Genomic DNA, 17,748 nt, shown 5'->3' with positions numbered 1-17,748 from the left:
CCTAATTTTTCTGAGCATTTATGGCCCGCCATACAATTTTTATTTGCCGATGTGGCCCTCAGCCCAAAAAGTTTACCCACCCCTGGAGTAGACACTTGGTCAGACTCCACCAGCTTCTCTGCATATGGCTATTTATGTCTAATACACATGTGTACATTGGAAGTTGCCTGTCCTTCCACAGAGGATTCACGGCAAGAGCTAAGCACAAGGAAATTCTCCCTCTTAAGCTGTAAAGTTAGACCCCTGGTGCAGGGCTTCAGTGTTTCTGCCAGTAGTTTTCGATAAACCTGAAGGTGTCATGCCACACTTATCTACCAACTGTTTGAAGGGAGGAGCTGTCTCTCTTCAGAAGGGATGGGGTTTCACTTGCTCTCATTTTAAAATTACATGAATGACTGAAAGGACCATAAGGAATATCTGGGCTGTGGCCGCTGACTGGTGAGGAAAGGCAAGTGGCTATGCTGCAGATGATACTGTAACTTCCAATTTAAACTTGTTTTATATAGTGGCAAAGATTGGGATGCGGGGGAGAGAAGTATGGTACTTTTCCAAACTCCACCGACAAAATAAGCCCCACCCATGAGACCATCCTCAGCAGATTGTAGAGATTTCAAAATATAATCACACCTGCTGTCTGGGCTCACCTCATAGGTGTGGGAACTAGGCTGCAGCACCCCCTAGGCTTTACTGGGAAATGTTTGCTGGTGCCATCAGAACAAAGCTAACATTATTTTGCAATTCTTGAGAAACCGGGAGCTATGCTGCATCCGTGTGGTGTGAGCGGGAATTGCGTTTTCCCCCATTGCTTTTGAACACAGCTGGTTTACAGTTTTCATTAGCTGGCTCTCAGCACCCCCTCCCCACAACTATAAAAAGTGTCCCAGAGCCACTGGCTCAGCTTCTCCTCCAGGTTCAAATGCACCCATGGGCTCTGCTGGGCTCCTGGAGTTTGACTTTTTGAACTTGGCTCCCCTTTGGGAGGGGAGGGGCCTCAGATGATCTGATGAACTCCGATAGGCTCATTGGGTTTGGCTCCTACTTGACTGGGCAGGTGACATACGTACGTACGTATGTACGTACGTACGTGTGAGAGAGAGATGTCGCTGCATCAGTTACACTCAGTGCATGCGTTCGAGGCTCTCTCAACACCCCGAACAGCTAGAGGCTTTCATTGAAAAGAGTGAACTTTTTGATTCTGGAGAACAAGCCAGCTCCTCTCTCAGGTGGCTTCTTGATGGCACAGCCTGTATAAGCTCAATGCACGCCCTAGTTGCAAGACCAGAGTCCTTTATATGACCGACCATCCCCATCTCCAATGGAGCTGGCAAAACAAGAACTCCTCCATTCTAGTTAGGATTTCATGTCAGGTCCCCAAAACTCCTTCACTTTTCTTACTCATGACTGTTAGTACAGGTCCAAAACCAAATTCCCATAGAATGGCAGCTTGGATTGAGTGTAGTGACTTCAATTCAGCATTACAAGGAACAGAGCTATCATCAGAACTGAGTATTTTCCTACTGTGACAAAGGGCGCCATTAAACCTGGGATATTTAACACCACCAGTAAGTGAGGATTTGATCCTGCCAGTCACTGGGCACCTAGGAAGTGGTTGGAGGGGAGGCTGCTCGGCACCTCACAGATCAGACTCCTAGGATGGAATTTTCAATAGCACTCAGCATTGCTATTGCTTCCACTGAAATCAATGTAAGCCTGATTTAAGTCAATGGGAGCAGAGTTAGACCAACAGTGAGCAGTACTGAAAATCCCTGCAGGGTAAACTGCCTCTGTATTCGTCCACTCCAGGACCACCCAGTCGGATCTCAGGCCTCCAGCCATTACTTGTCTCTGGATAGGGATCCTTGTCCCACTCCCTTCTGACCAGGGGGTTTAAAGCTGTGCAGCTCCCTATCATACACTGAGATATCCCCAGCAAGCCAATCTCCCTAATGGCTAGCACCTGTGTGCTGCTTTCTCTCCCATAGCTATGAACAGCGTGTGCCAGCCACTACAAGCCACCTCACAGGTTTCTCAGCAGTACCTTTATTTAAGGTAAAAGCATTAGAGAGAAAACATGTAACCTCCCCCCCAACAATAAACAGATTTAAATGCACACTAAAGGTACATGGAAACATCCATCATCTTATGGGGTCCTAGTAGGCCAAATTCCTTCCAACACTTCAGCAGGATTGGGGCTGCCTTGGATCCATTTGCTAGATAAGAAAGCTCAGCGTCAGTGTAAACTCATGCTTTTTATACCAAAAGGCCTTTGTCTGTTAGTCTCTGGGAAACCCAGTTTGAACCAGTATATGCAAATCACCCAGGGCAGGGGATCTCTCTCTCTGGAATTGTTTAGAGTTTCAGCAACTAGCCTAGCTCATCCCCCACTGCTTTTAGTTCCTGGAGGAGCTGTGAGAACCCTCCCCCATGGAGAACAACACAATCGCACAGTCCCCCGAAGATACTGCATGGGGTTGGAATATTTGTCATACGACCCTCAAAAATGGGTTTCCCTTCTAAGTGTCAGGAGCACCATGAATGCCACAGGAAAGGGAATTACAGTGGTGTGGTAAACATCTGTTTAGTAGTGCTGCCCAGTGGACAATCATGTTACGTAGTTACTTTTTCAGTCTAGCAGCTTACAGGAACAACATTACTATGCACATTTATTCTTCATTAACAACAACAGGGAGAGAAAACAGTCATTTCCACCACAAAGTTTTTTCTACTATACCAGTTTCATATGGAAGATATTCTGTGAAGCAGCTAACACAGTAGGTGCTATTGCTTCCATCTGAGCTGAGACAGAACGGCAAAGTGTAAGTATTTAATTAAGCACCAGAGCTCATGTTTGAAGAGTTTCCTCAAGAGCATGTGCAAGGTGTTTAGCAAGCTAATCTTTCCAGCCTTCAGCTATGTTGCCAAGACCATTCTGTACTTGTGTCAAATTAACACTCACTCCAAAGTATTAATTAATGTGCATTTGAAGTATTTAAAGGTGAAAACAAAATTAAGTGAACTATGGCCCAAACACCCTGCAATGAGATGTAACAAGAAAGTTAACTATGCCTGAAAACAAGCTTGCTGTTCACCCTTGAGTAGACTGAAAATCCAGTTTGTTTTGTAGTCTGTTGTTCCCTAAAAATCAGATATTTCAGTGAGTTAATAAATGGCCAGCTTCTTTTTATTTAAAAATCTGCAAGTGCATTTAGTATGTATAAAATGGAAGTACTAACAACACCGGCTTGAGCCAGATACTGTGTACGCTTCTCCATGCATGCGGTCCAAATCACAGCCATTCAAGCTTGCAAAAACCCTTCCCCTAATCTCTCTGGAGCGGAGATTGACAGTTTACCTGATTATCTGATGGTCTTACAATAAGCACAAATAAGGACCAATAAAAGACCAACACACTGATTTTCACTTGTGACTTGAAACAGGATTTGAACTTCTGTCTCCAAAGCCAAAAGGCCAGTTCATGAAAATATCATGATCCTTACCTCTCTGATCATATCTAGCTCCATGAAATGTATCCATTGGCAATATTAAAGTGTGTGATCTACTACCCTTGCCTGATCAGACCACAGCACCCCCCTCTTTAGAATCACTTCACTGGTTTCCCCGGCCCATCTTAATCTTCTCAACCTACGTGTCAGATGATCTTTCATCTGCCTTGTAATGCCAGACTCAATAGCTCCTCCATACCATGAAACAACTTTCCAGTCCGAGTTTGTCATTCAAATTACCCCTCAAGACTCATTTCTGTGCAAGGCCCACAAACAGGAATCAAAATGGCCTCCCTGCACTAACAGTATAAGAACTGGGAGGAAAGGGAATATGTACCGTCTCCCAATGCATCTTGTTCAATCAATGTTTTAGACTATCAGCTCCTGGGAGCATCTTTCGGAGCATCTTATACAGTGACGAGCACACTAGCAGATACAGGGGCATGTTTTACATCGGGCCATAACCCAGCCTCCAGTTTCCAGGGTGCAATTTTGTGCCTATAAAACACTTGTATTCATTTTTGCAACCATAATGAATTGTGGGTGAAAATTTAGTAGACAGATCTCTAACTACTTGACTTTGGGTTACAAACAAGTAGATGTCTAACTAGTAACAATTTGCAGACAGTTATTTGCAGGTGCAAAATTGCCCCTACAGGTGAAGGCTAGAACTGAAAATCAGGTCTTAAAGAGCTAGTAAGGTCAACGTTTAGTTAGAAAATGTGCGGTAACATTTATGAAAAATTAATAAGACCATAGTACATCTTAACTAGAGTTGAAAACATCATCTAGGTTTTTCTCATTTATTTTTCATGGAAATGTATAAAAATCCATAACTTTTAGAGGGGACTGTCATATTTTAAAGGTCACAAATAGGAGTATGTAAAACTTGACCTGCTTTCCAAACTTGCAGACCTGTAAAACACTCTATTATTATTCAGTATATTCACTCCTACTGCAATCTTGCATCTAGCTGAGGCTCCCAGGCACTCAATTTTTCCTTCCTAAAAGGCTCCCGATAGTCTAAGAGCGTACGCAAAAAAAAATCTTACTGAGAAAGGGGGACAGATGCAGAATGACCTATTAGGTTGCCTTCAAAATAGTTAATTCATTTATTACCCTAAGATTTTCTTTAGATATCAGGAGTGCTGGTGAATAAGTTATCCACTGAATACAGGCTTTTTTCTGTTTGCAAACCGATCCCGATTTCTGTGAACATATTTTTATCTGTAACTTGTTTGCCAAATAGTTCGGATGAACAATTTTCAGCTGTGTGTTTGAATATTGCTCACTTTGATTAGTCCCTATTCTCTGTTTGTAGTTTGTGACTGGTCTCCTAAGTCACATAGTTTTGTTTCTGCTCCCTGATTGGATATCAAGCTGTTTAAACAGGAAAGTAAGGAATAATGAGCAGTAAATGGCAACAACAACAAATACTTGTTTGCACGTAAATATGGGGATTCTCCTGAAGAGCAGTCATTCCTTAAAAACTCATGAGAACAAAAACCTGAAGACTGCATACAGACACACACACACAAGATGATCAAATCAAACAGCTGTTCAGAATGGGAATGAATGTATGTGAATACTGTTTCTTAACTATTTGACCAGGTGTAGAAGTGAGACCCTTTCCTTTTAAAAGTCAGCTTCTGTTTTCAATACGAACATTTTGAAGGCGGTATCAAATACCAAAAATACTCTTTGGGGTCCAAGCTTCCCAGATACATTCTCTCAAAATCTTTAATACTACCACCAGGAAAAGTATCTTGATGCCATTTTGCACTGGAGTCAAAACTAGATATATAGGACTATGCAAGAATGAGTGTCACACTAGTTAATATTTTCTCAAAAAATTGCAGCGACATTATGTCACCAATCCCCCCCATCTCACACCCTGTGAATGCATTGGGCTGTGACTTCCTAACAAGTCAATACCCTAAGCTCATATTTTTTCCCTGCTCAACCATGAGTCACTCCAAGCATATTTAGCCCCCTGAAGACTCTTAAAGGACGGCAACATCGACGACGACAAAATCAATATTTTACAGGAAACCAGAATCAAGATTGAATGCCCAGCGCCTGAAGCCTTAATCTTTGAATCTCATGGAACAGGATGAGATTAATATAAATGCATTCACCTGTCCAAATTGGAAATCTGTCAAATTTCAAACACAGGAAACAAGACTTTTTTTTTTTTTTTTTTAAATATAAAGGAGCAAAGCAGGATGTCAACATTACTGCTGTGATTATATGTGAACTGAGGACAATGTTGTTACATGCTATCAAATTACAAATACAACCAAACAACACAATCTCAGAATGTCTTTGTACAAGATTTGACAAGAAGCCCAGCTGTTCTCACCAGTTAAGTTAATTGTGTCTAGGGAACTTTGGTAGAATATTAGAAGTTTGCTCTCAGACATGAAGTTAAGTAGTCGACTTGTTTGCATTAGTAATGCATATGTTACTTTATGCTCTCTGGGATTTTACTTAACGTATTTGACCTGCAAATGCCAAAGAGCAGCTTTGCTATAATTGTGAGAGCTTCCTGGAGTTCAGACACCTGGAAAAACAGTTTCATTAATTTCTGTAGCACAAAAACAGGTACTCAGATATTTGAAGCTTCCAGTGTAACAACAAACTTCACCATTTAATTTGTATTTCTAAAGTTTAGCACAGCCTTCCTCCAAGGAATTTTTTTCCCCAGTTGTTTAGAATGGCTGGTACAGAGGTTGTGTGTTTAATTTAAATGGTATTGGTCTGCTGAAGTCACTTGTAAACACCACAAGGATAGAGTATTTTCTTTAATTAAACAAATAAGTTATTTTCCTCACCTTGCACCAAGGACCATTAGAGACAGAGCTGCTTTTCAAAGTACCCACTTCTTCATTCTCTTCCATGTCTTCTTAGTTGACAAGCTTTGATTTCCACCGAAAACACTTCAAATAACCCTCTGCACAAAACCAAACCTCTCCATTCAGACTATGGTGTTCCAGTCTGGGAAAGCATTTCAGTAAGTAGCACACAAGCTTTTTATGTTCACTTGGTGTAATCCAAGATTTCAGATCATGGTTCCTTGCAGGTTTTCACAGGTTTGCTAAGGGGCACGGAAGCACGGCCTTTTCTTTCTCAGGATTTGACAGCTCCTGTTGTCAGGTATTTATCTCCTCAGCCTTGAGCTGCAAGTAATATCTCTCTCATAACAAATGGAAAATGCTTATCATCAGATTATTGCTCCTCCAGTACTCCCACAGCACTGACACTGGACCGCTGGTCACTTCAAGAGAAACTTGACAACTCAGTACTAATTCAAGAGTGTAGCCACACCCCTCTGCTCTTAGAGCTAGTCTAGACCATAAAATCAGAAGCAAGGTCACCCAGCAACCAATCATTTCACGTCACTAAAGGTAATAAAGTCAACTTACATTCAGCTTATTGCCTGGGTTGGTAAATATTTTTGTTAGATTAAAGTAACTTGGGGTGGAGGGGGGAGGACCCTCTATTCTTATCTGTGATCAATTTATAAAAAATTAGCCTGCCCAACAGCACTGAGCCTTCACAATCTCAGGCAAAAAAATTTCCAATATTCACCTACTGGTAATAAGGTTATGTCCAGACTCCGCAAACACTAAGGTCCCGATCCTGCCAGAGTTATGCACATGATTAATTTTACTCAAGTGAGTAGTCCTATTCTACTGAATGGGACTGTGCACCTGAGTCATTTTATAAGTGTTTGCAGAATCAGACCTAAGAAAGACAATCCCTCTTTAACCCACTCCCCTCCACAAAAACCTGGATAAATAGAGAGGCTTTGCAGCACAGCCTGATGGTCAACAGATTTGGACTCTGTCAAAAGGTGGTGAAGTAAGTGGGCTTTCGTGAGCAATATATTTATATGGAGGAAAAACAGCCTTGTTGTCAAAGGACACGGTCAACTTGAAATGTCACATTTCAGTGTGAAAATGTTGTACCTGCTGTAGTTGCAAGTAACAGCCAACACAACAAACTTAAAGCAGTTTGCAAAAGACCGAATGGAGGAACAGTCTGTTTATTTGTGCATTTGGCAGCGCATTGTGACTCGTCAGGGCCCTAAAATTTCAGAGGTGATGAGTGATCTTGGGTGCCCAACAGGAGACACCTAAAGAGGGGACTGATTTTCAGAGGTTGTTTGCACCACGCTTTCTGAAAATCAGGTCTCTTTTTGAGTGTCTCAGGTTGGGCACCCAAAACCGAAGGCATTCAAGATCATTCATCACTTTTGAAAATTAAGGCCACTTGTTTCTTCTTTGTAATTAGTTACTTTTATCAGTTTGTTCCTCACTGAACAGATCCTTATAAACATTTACAGGGAAGCAATTAAAATCCTTACATAGGTTGGTTGGTTGATTTTTAATCGCCACGACATACTATTTATATATTGCTTGCTCAAAACATGGAGTATTAAAAAAACAGTCAATTTGAAAATATTCACATTGAGAGTGTCCCTTTGAAGCACAGGAGTAAGAATCAGGAAATCCAGGTTTAATTCCTGCCTGTGCCATGCAGACTCTCTGAAGCCAAGAGACCATAGGTGCCTTTCCCAAGATCTCACAATAGATTAGATGTTCTTACGTTCATTAATCAAGTTTGTTTTCATGGGCAATTTCAATTTCCTGGCAGTTTCGTTTTATTTTAAACCATTCTTTAGGGTTTTAAGTTTAAACTTTACATGATGATCGGTTGCTGAATCTGGATTCTGAAAGAGACACTTGTAAATCACTTTAATGAAGCAGTCTTAATACTGCAAATGGTAAATTAAATCAACAGCAGGATGAAATTTTTAAAATTGACTGCATTTCTTTGAAACAAATGCATAACCAAACACTTCAAATAATTAACGAAATCTAGGAAGAAAAACTAGAAGTGTAAGGTTACAAGAAGAAAAAAAATCCATAGAGGAAGCAAATCTAAGGATTATGATGTGATCTTGGGAGAAAGGAACTCCTGAATTCTAGCACTGTTTTTGCCACTGACTCTGTGTGACTTTGGGTAGAAAATTTAACTTCTCTGTATCTTTGGTTTCCCCATCCGTACAATTGGGCTAGTGGTGCTCCATTATCTCACCAGGGTGAAGCAAGGCTTAGTTAACTGCACAACAGTTTGAAGATGTTAATTGCTTCTCATCAAACCTGCTGCCTCTGTCCACGGGCAGGCAGGCTACTAACCCCATCGACCTACAAATTCAAGGTGAGCATGCACCATCTCAGCTAGTCATGTGCGCACAATGTGTTAGAACCAGGGTTCTGTGCTCTGTACCATTCATAAGGAACACAGGATTTGACAACTTAGTTGAGATGAATGGTCCATCCGATTTGGTGTCCTGCCTCCTGTAGCCAGCTGTATGTCTGAAACTTCAGAGTATCACTGTACCTCAGAGGCAGGCAACCAACCATCCAAAGTACCATGATAAACTTGGAGATGAGACGAGGAGTGGGCTCTGGCAGCAGCTGGGCTGCAGAAGTCCCCCCACTTCACCGCGCTGGCTGCTTTGGAGGTGAAGGAAGCAGAGACCTTGTAACTTCCCACAAACAGTGTTCCACCCTAGCAACAGCTGGTACTCCCCTGACTGCTTTACCCCGGGCACTCTCTTAATCACTTCTGCTCCCAGATGTCATCAGAGCTGCATTCACAGCCCTTGCCTGCAAAGCAGGGTTACAGGGAAAACAGAGTCAGTATGTGGGAGTTTTCCAGATCTAAAAAAAAGGAAGGAGAGGGAGGACAGCAATAGCCAGCCTTTCAATCCAGTTACAGTAACTGACTCCACCTCCTGCAGGAGTGGACTCCACAGGCCAACTATACAGTCTGAGGGGTTGTTCTTTGTTCTGAATGACTTTGAGTTCCTCTTTCTAGGTTCTTACATTGCTCCTACCAGCCTATCTGAGCTCTCATTAGCTTCACCCATTTAGGACTTGTTCACGCTATGGGACATCGTAAGTGGAGGTGCCGATCAATTTCCAATATCCGCTTGTGACGCATGGTCAGAAAAGGTTTAAAAATCCTGCAAAATAAATGACTCAAATTCAACCCTTAAAGACATGTGGGGAGATAATGTTTGTGTTTTTGTGTATTTACATATATGTGGGTAGTAGTCAACAATCCCTGTCTATGCTGATTCTGATCATTCAGAGATCAAAAGAACATCCTAGCATTTAAATGAATTTTAAACATGCAATATCTCGGTATTCATCTCTCTTTGAAATGTATAGCAAATCATCGGTGAATGGTGGAGGAAAAAGCAATTGTCTTATGTTAATTTATATAGCTAAGTACCGGTGATGGACCCATTTCGAAAGATGCCCTGATTATCTATTGTTCCCCAAGGAACTCCAACTTGTCAAAGAAAACCTGAAATTATATAAAAGATCCTGATCCTATTTATCTCAGATCTGCTTGAGCTTTCACGCAGGGGAAGCCTAAGCCACAAGGACTGAGATCCCAGTTCTGACTGGAAATACAAAGATTTGAAATCTAACCTATGGACTATTTCTGAAAGAACTCTTTGCAACTACAAAGCTCACCATCTCTGCTGTGTATCTGAACCTCAAGAATTGAACTCATGTCTGTATGTACATTGATCTTTTAACCATACTTTCTCTTGTTTCTTTTTTAATAGATTTTAGTTTAGTTAATAAGAATAGGCCGTAGTGTGTATTTGGGTAAGATCTGGAATATTCATTAACCTGGGAGGCAATGTGTCCGATCCTTTGTGATTTGTAGAACCTTTTCTTTTATATGATGAAATAAGATTTTCAGAAATCTTCATATTTGACTTGGGTACCTGGATGGAGGCCTGAGGCTGGGCAACTTCAAGGGAACTGTGTTATTGGGCAACCAGCGAGGTAATAAAGAAGCTGTTTTATGCTGTCTTGGTAAATCTAAGTATTGAAAATATCCACCAGCTTTGGGGATTATCTGCCCCATTCTTTTCAGTTCACCCTAATTGATTGATCTCAGCTGGCTCCCACTGGGACCCCGGTTACACCTCTTCAAACCTTAATTACCTAGTTAACTCCAGTTTGCCTCTTGCTTTCAGGCAAAAAGGAGAGAATTATAGGGCAGCAAGAAGGGGGGAAAATGTGAAAACTCTACTGAAAATTCTCCTCTATTTGATCATCCTTCCAGCCCAACCTGATGTAGAAAAACTGGGGTGTAGCGTGTACTGCAGACAGACCAGCACTCAAATAGCTTTAGCTATCAGGCACGTGCATGAGTCTTCATTTTTGCATTTGCCAGTTAGTCACCAGCAGCCAAATCTTTTGGAGGAATGAATCGTCACAGGCTCTCTCTCCACGGCAGAGTTAACGCGAGTACTCCTCTCGCGGTAGCCTAGCTCGATGGAGAGCAGCCACACTGTGAAACCACCCTTGAGCTGCTGTGCTTACATGGGCTCTGCACTCCCTTGTGTGTTGGTCGAAGATTTCTGGGGGGTACCTTTCATGGTTCTTTACCCTGCAGTAACCCAAGCAGCGCTGTGAATGCTTTCCCTGTGAATTGTGTTAGAATCCGTCAGTCCTTTCTGGGCACATAACGGGAATTGTGAGTAGGCATTGGAGGACTATTGGCATTCAAGTGACCCTAGCCTGCATCCATGCTACAGAGTGGCTATATTAGCAGCTGACTAGTTGCATTCACTTGAATTTTAGCCTATATGCCCTCTCAGGCCAGCCAACTGAAGTTAATAGCACCACTGTAGTGGAATTAAGGGTTTGTGAGGGTGGATAGGACTCAAGTTAGGGGCAACACTTGACTTATAACTCAAGTTGACTTCGCAGTGAAGACGAGTCCCCCGTGGCCCAAAAAAGAGCTATCCACTAGCCTAGCCCACAGGTAGTACCTTAGCCACTTCTCTCACTGCCCCTCCATCCTCCTTCTGAGACATTGTCAGATTCTGTAGGTCTCCCTGCAAACTACGTGGGGATCGGCAAGTCTGGAATTAGACTGGCTCCTGTGCTGAAACCCTCGGTCTCACTACCGACAGCACATGCTGCAAGTTAGTTCTTGTTATCTCCCCAGCTACTCTTGACCTTTCAGGAAAAGAGAGGGCCCTTTGTTTAATTCAATCGTATCGCTGTATTTCAGGTTGGCAACAAGCAGGGACATGGAGCTACCATTTTGGAGGCACTTGTTCTCTTTTGTAAGTGGCCCAGTCACACAAATTATACCAGAAAGAAAAGCAGAGGCAATGAGCCTGGAAAGCATGATCTCTACCACAGGTTCGGTTGATATTAAGGGCCGGGTAGAGTATGTGGCAGTGGAAGCCAAATCAAAAGGTCAGCTTTACAGCCACATTGTTATTGACCTATGCAGGAGTGTCAACAAAACCCAGTGTGAATGACTGTGATGGCTGCCAGCGTGGCCAACACACCAGAGATTGAAGTGGTGACCTCGACAGCTAAAAGCGTGAGCTGCCACAGCTTGAACTGAAGAGCCAAGACTCTGAAGCTGGGCTGTAAATGATTCACATCCTCTACGGATCAGGCTCAGACAGGGACCTGTAACACACATCCACCAGTGTGGGTTACTGGAACATGCCCACTTCTTTCTTCCCCACTTAAGAATAATGTCTTACCTCCCGAAATAAAAATCACGCATAATATATACAAGCGTAACTATGTTAAGAAAAACAACATGCAGTTGACAGAGCACCGCAGCTTGTCAGAGAGGGCCTCATCTTCATAGTCACAGCACACAATGCTACCTAAAGCATTTAGCGGTTAAAAGTGTTCTACGAGCGCGAAATATTTGATACTATCATCAGCCCCCTCATCAGCTGGCCCAGCAGTAGTGATAACAGCAGGAGTTGTGCAAATAGTTGGTAATGAACATGTTTCACCTCTGGGATCAGCCAGCCAGCAGACAGTTTAGAACACACGTGAATTAGTTAGTCTCAATTATTGTCTGAAGTTATGATTGGATGGCCCCCACTTTCCGTGCCCAGACTGGATGATATAAGTCTTACAGTCAGATTGCTGCTGCAGATACCCACAGAAATTGTACTTTAAATTCACCTTCCACAAATATTTGCACATCCAGTCACTTTTGGGGAGCATTTACACTTGTGAAATTTGCATGCTGAAGCGAATTGAACTGAATATTCATCAAAACATTTTAGCATTTCCCCCAGCTTTAGCTCAGATACTTGAGAGAGGATAGTATTAATTCAGCCCATTTTGGTCAGACAGATCAGCCTGACGCAGAGCTTGCAAAGAGGGTTTGGTGTGAGAAAAAAGGACATCTGCACAAAAATATTATAAATAATATATATAAATTATAATAATACCTTATAAATTAGTCATTGTCCAGATATTCATATTTGCTGTTCACTGCAATTCACTCCTTTGGCATAGTCCCTCTGTTTTCTTCCACTCCTTATAAAGAGCTTCTTGTCTGTGGGGTGGGAGGGGTGAAGGAAGGTCTTCCCTCTTGATCACAAATTCCCTACCGAATTCATTCATTCTAAAAACAAAGGAGGCAGCAAGCCAGCCTGAAATTCTAAATTGCTTTGTTTCTGTTGTTGTGTTTAATTGGTTTCTCTTTAAAGGTCATTTGCAGTTCAAGATTCTCATTTGATGAATCAGTCTACAAACTTTTCAGCCTTTCTGCTGTGCAAGAAATTAATTAGATTTGGCTGCATTATTTGGTTCATGGTAATGTTTTGATTTTTGAATGGCACCTTTACACTGAGTGGAGGGAACAAAAGGGTAATTATAATGATGACACAATTAATGGGTGTATTGGCCATAAAGATGCCTGGTAATTTTTAACAGAATAATTATGTACAGAATCCTGGACCATTTCAGTGTTTGTTAGAAAACTAAGCCCATCCATTCATGGCACTGGGTCCGTCTGCCTTAATAATGTCCAATTGTGAAATGTATTGCTTGTAACACTGGATGGCAGAGGCCAAAAAGAAACTGCTGGTGAATTCCCTGTTTCGCACAAAAGAATGAGATCAGGTTTATCACATAGTAGGGAAAAGTGAATAACTGCCTGCTTAGGAAAGTGAACTGTTCTACTTAACAGGCAGCACTAGCAGGTAATGGCCTGGATTTTTCCTCTCTGACCTCTTTGGAAGAACTCTTTGCTTTTGCTACATAATCCAGTGGGTAGGCCCTACACGTTAAAAGGTCTGAGAGCTATCCCTCGTTGTGACATTGATTTTTGTTTGATCTAGGGAAAGTCACTTCCCCATTCTGTGCCACACTTCCCTGGGGATACAGACGGACAACTTTGCAAAGAGCTTTGAGATCTACCTATGAAGAGTATCATCATTACCCTGGAGCACTGATCTCAAAACAACTGCTTAGTAGTGTTCATGGAATAAGCCCCATAGCACTCCTGAGAGACAGGGACGTATCAATAGCACATTTTATAAACAGAAACAAGAAGAGGTTAAGGAACTTGCCTGATGCTATGCAGCAAATCAGAACTGGGAGTGGGAATAGACCCCAGGTTCCCAAATTGCTAATCCCGTGCACTAAGCACCAGACTTCTGTGATGCAAGGAGACAGGAAGGAAGGGGACAGAGCTCTCCTGTTGCTGGTTGGTTATTAAAGAAAGTGGAATTCAAACCAAGTTGGGCTGATTCATTTCACATCTTGTTACTGTGTAAGATACTGATGCAACGAGCCACACAAAGGGGTTGAATTGCATTTTATTCTTCCTAGCTGACGCATGAAGCCAGTCTGCTCAGCTGCCAAACCCTCACCTTCTACCTTGCTCATACTCAGACGTGCTGCACAAGCTACAGAAATCTGTCTGAAGCGCCATACATCTGACTTGGTCTATCAACGGCTATTAGCCAGGATGGGTGGGGAGGGTGTCCCTAGCCTCTGTTTGCCAGAGGCTGGGAATGGGTGACAGGTGATGGATCACTTGATGGTTACCTGTTCTGTTCATTCCCTCTGGGGCACCTGGCATTGACCACTGTCAGAAGACAGGATACTGGGCTAGATGGACTTTGGGTCTGACCCCGTATGGCCTTTCTTATGACTTTGCGCAGGGCCCAGCAAAGCGTAGGAGTAGGTTTCTCTGTATTAAAACTACTGATATGTCTCGTGAGGAAGAAATCCACAAACAGAAGATGAGAACTAGAGCTGGTTGGGAACTTTTCAACTTTTCTGGGGTGGTGAAGGGGGTCAGAAAACGTCAATTGGTAGAAAACTCAGCTTCTGGCAGAAATGTATCAGTTCTGACAAAACTTTGGTTAGGAAGGTTTCCCAGGTTCAGGATGAAATTCCTGGTCAAAATCAGAAAGACAAATCCACCCCAGGACAGCCAATAGCCCAGGGATCAGAGCACTCTCCTGGCATGTGGGAAGGCCAGTATCAAGTCCCTGATCCAAATCAGGGACTTGAACCTGGATTTCCTATATCTCACACGAGTGCCTTAGCTACTGGGCTATTGGCTATTCCATCATCTCTTTCTCTCTCTTCCCCCCCCCCCCCCGTTTTGAAAGACCTTGGGTCCATTCTGCTTTGGAACAGAAATAAATGTTGAAACATAAAAAAAATAATTCTGTGAAACAGAGTTCTTGTTTGCCAGCCCACCCTCGGGATGAATAGACGATTACAAAAAACTATCTGCCATTAACAACCTTAGCCCAACAGAAGTGATCCAACCTCTTATAGCAGCCACATGATCCCCTCCTCTCCCTCCAGTATGATGTTTAGTAATCATAGAATTCTTCCGTAAATGTTGGTAGGAACATAGGAATTGCCATAGAGGGTCAGACCCATCACCCAGCTAGTTCAGTGTCCTGTTTCCAGCAATAGGCAGTACCAGATACTTCAGAGGAAGGCACAGAAAACCCTGCATTAGGCAGATGTCGGAGAATCTGTTCCCCACATTAGATCTAATCCTCATCCCTTTATTTAGAGTTTAATTTAAACCCTGAAGCATGAGGTTTAATCTACGTTTCAAAATGTGCTGGCATAAAGTATTAGAACTGTGGGTATGCTTGCTATCCATATAGATGTCCAATCCCTCTTTTGAATCCTGTGAACATCTTTGCCTCAGAGACCCCTTATGGCAATGAGTTCCACAGTTTAATTATGGATTACATTAAAAAATAAATCTACTTCCTTGTCCTGATTTTGGATTTGCCACCTTTTAATTCAAAACCAATAAAAGGCTCCCCCTTTGAAAATTTGGCAAAATTGCAATTGAATACTAGAAATTGATTTCCAATTGTGCAGAAATGCAGGAAGGATAACCTACTTGTTATAGTTTATTAAAGGACTAGTTTAGGAAACGTGGGCTTTATTTTTGGCTTTGTCACAGACTTCCTGGGGGACCGCGGGCAAGTCACATTACTCTCTGGGTGTCTTTTTTTTCCCCATCTGTAGAACAGGGATGACAATGCTTCCCCACCTCACTGTGGGTGTTAGTACTGAATATCAGATCCAAATTCTCTTTTTCTGGAGGACTGAGGCAGTCTTTGAAGGGCCTGCCATGTGCTATAAAGCTGCGGATTGAGACCTTAGTCCAAGCTGCTTCTACCTCTTGCTGCAGTGACACATTCCAGATCCTCCAAGATTTGCAAAGGCCTCCAGAAAAAAAGAAACAGTCAGCATGGAAGGATACCCCCCTTGCAGCAAGGCACAGGACTGGCAATCAGGAGACTTGGCTTCCATTCCCAGCTCTGCCCCAAGCTTCTTGTGTTACCTTGGGCAAATCAGTGTCTCTTTGGGGGTACAGTTCCCATTCTGTAGATTGAGAATGGTAATATTCACCTCACAGGGTGGAAAGCACTTGTGGAGCCTCAGCTGGAAGGGGCTCTAGAAGTGCAGAGAGGGATTGATTTCTAATCTAAAAAACAAGCAGAAAAACCTTCTATATTTTTCTGAAGCTGTCATTATCCATCACAAAAGAGCAGAAAAGAGGGCAAACGAGTCTTTTCTTTTGCTTTGCGTTTGACTTTTCAAGTTCTTTCCAGTTATGAATTTCTAAATATCTTCTTTTTAGACAGACAGTCAAGTCACTGGAATTTAACCCCAGTCTTACAATCCGCCACCATAGTCAGCAAGACTTCACAGGGCTATGTTTCCATTAAAATGATTTGGGGTTGGTACAGTGCCCTGATGGGAACTGTACACTATCAGAAGGGTGACCTTACTTTGAAACGCCTGTACAGACACTCAGGGTATGTCTGCACTTCTATCAGAGGTGTGATTGCAGCATACACAGACAGGCCCAAGGTACCTTTGATCTAACTAGCTTGAATAACAATAGCAGGGAATCTGCAGCAGTCCACCCGGGTATAGAGTCGAGTGGCTAGCCTGTGCGTCACATATGCTGCTGCAGCTTCACTCCAATTGCTATTCAAGCTCGCTAGATCAGAGCTAGCTCAGGGAAGAACATTGAGCTTCAAGGCTAGGAGGGAAGAAATTGCTTCAAGCTTGCCCAATGCCATGCAGTGCTGGCTGGTCAATGACATTGACAGCACTCCAGACCAAGGAGAAAGCTCCTGCAACACAGGGTAGTAGAGGAAGAGCAAGATCAGCCCACTAGGTAGACACATGCATGAGGTTTGGGCCCCTGGCTACACAGGCCTTTAATTCCAGGTCCTGATCAGATTCCCCATTTATCTAAGAGGCCCTCACCTTTTGGGAGCAAGCTGTTACCGTAAGTACACACATCTATCAGAAGAGTTTAGTCCACATCCAGCTATAACTTCAATGCCATTAGTCAACACTAACCAAGATTTGATTTTTTCCCCCCTCCCAAGATAAGCTGCAGCAGGAACACACTGTCTCCTGATATGTAATGTAAACCTGTTTGTTGATTAGAAAAGTGTTGCAAGCTGAACTCAAGGGATATGTATTAAGCTACAGCAGAAATCACTATGTCTGTAGGGTTTAAGTATTTGCTGTGCCCCCTGTCTTGATTTCTAAAGCATTTTGATGGCTTTGGCATTAATGAATTTCTTCTTGTTTAGAAAAGAAATCTGATTTTGTCCTGTACCGTACTTGTCTTTGGGTAAAGTAAAAAGGCACAGCTTGTCTTTGGGTAAAAAGGTAACTGGAATATGCTGATATTTGTAAATAGCACAGTGTAATTCGCTACTTAGCTTTACAATGAAAGGACAATGTAGAATTGTGAAAACTGACAGATAATCATTGTATTCCAGGCGACCTGGCCCTTCGTACCCAGTGTCCATTTACCATATTTTCAGGGGAGGAAGGATGGTTTTGTGGGTTAAGAC

Source organism: Eretmochelys imbricata, chromosome 10 (genome assembly GCF_965152235.1).
Source record: "Eretmochelys imbricata isolate rEreImb1 chromosome 10, rEreImb1.hap1, whole genome shotgun sequence".
In the NCBI taxonomy this organism is placed as follows: Eukaryota; Metazoa; Chordata; order Testudines; family Cheloniidae; genus Eretmochelys; species Eretmochelys imbricata.
The sequence above is the reverse complement of the archived record's forward strand: the minus strand, read 5'-3'. Positions refer to the sequence as shown.